The 1,064-nt window shown below is 58.1% G+C and overlaps 1 protein-coding gene across 1 annotated transcript in view; it reads right to left on the bottom strand.

Moving 5' to 3' along the window:
• Nucleotides 1–246, bottom strand: part of Gapvd1 (GTPase activating protein and VPS9 domains 1) — a 105,692-nt gene extending 105,446 nt beyond the window's left edge. Inside the window, 1 exon segment of the mRNA XM_017796194.2 lies at nt 97–246. The gene's annotated coding sequence lies outside the window, so the exon portion shown is untranslated.
• Nucleotides 247–1,064: the final 818 nt, after the last annotated feature.

Raw genomic sequence — 1,064 nt, 5'->3', positions numbered from 1 at the left:
GGCCGTCGGGCGCGGGCTGTGGCCCTAGGCCGGGACGGCCGGGGTGGAGCTCCGAGCCGCGCACAGGGCGCGGGCCGGCCGGGGACGCACACTCACCGACAAGGTCCTGCGAGAGAGGGCGCCCAGGTCCCTGCCGGACGGCCACTCGGCCTCGAGCCGTCGCCCTCGCAGCGAACTACCACCGCTGCCTTGCCGCCGCCGCAGCTCGCCAGCTTCCCTGCCTCCTGCGGCGGCGCTGCCCCCTCCCAGCGCGCGTGCGCGGCGCCGCGGGGGCCCCTGGGATCGGTGGTCCGGCGGCCGGCCGCCCTTCCGCTCCAGCCCGGAGTCGCGTCGCTGAGACCTGATCGCCGAGCCCCGATCGCCCCGATCGCCGAGCCTCAGCCGTCACCTCCGTCTCCCTAAGCTGAGGCCTAAGCACCCTGCTGGGCGGGGACGTGGGACTCTCTTGCCCAGTACTTCATGCAAATATCTCTCGCTCGCTCTCCTGGAACGATTCTCTCTTCAAATGATTCTCTCCCCCTCAAATGACTCGAGCTCTCTTCAAATGATCTCTCTCTCTGTCTCTGTCTGTCTGTCTCTCTCTCGCTGGCTCTCGTCCCTTTCAATTAAAAACGGTGTCAATTGGTTTTGGTGGTATCTGCATTTTTCACTATTGTAACTAACCATACAGTTACATTAAATAGGTTTAATCATTTTGTTAACAAAACGACACATATAGTCACAAGTCAAGTTAGCAGGAGTGAACAGTTGTAGAAACATCAGAACATTCCTTAAAGGTCATTAGTGAAGCTCCCTGCCCAGATGGGAATTCCCTCTTCCACCCTCAGGCTGGTGGCCTGTCTTCGGTTTCCACAGCTCCAATTTCAGGCAGCTCACACCTTAAGGAGTACAGCCTGCTCCACTGTCGGACAGCTCTATATCTTAGAAAGTTCTGCCTCCCGCTGAGCTGAAATCTGCTACCTTAGTACTCCCTTCCTCCTTTGCTAGTAGTTATGCTGCCTAGAGCAAAGCAGTTTCCCACTTGACAGCCCTTTAGAAAATTGAAAACAGTTATGTCCTCCAGC

Source organism: Nannospalax galili, unplaced genomic scaffold (assembly GCF_000622305.1).
Source record: "Nannospalax galili isolate Female #2095 unplaced genomic scaffold, S.galili_v1.0 scaffold290, whole genome shotgun sequence".
In the NCBI taxonomy this organism is placed as follows: domain Eukaryota; kingdom Metazoa; phylum Chordata; class Mammalia; order Rodentia; family Spalacidae; genus Nannospalax; species Nannospalax galili.
Note: the sequence above shows the minus strand (reverse complement) of the source record. Positions and strands in the feature narration are given on the sequence as shown.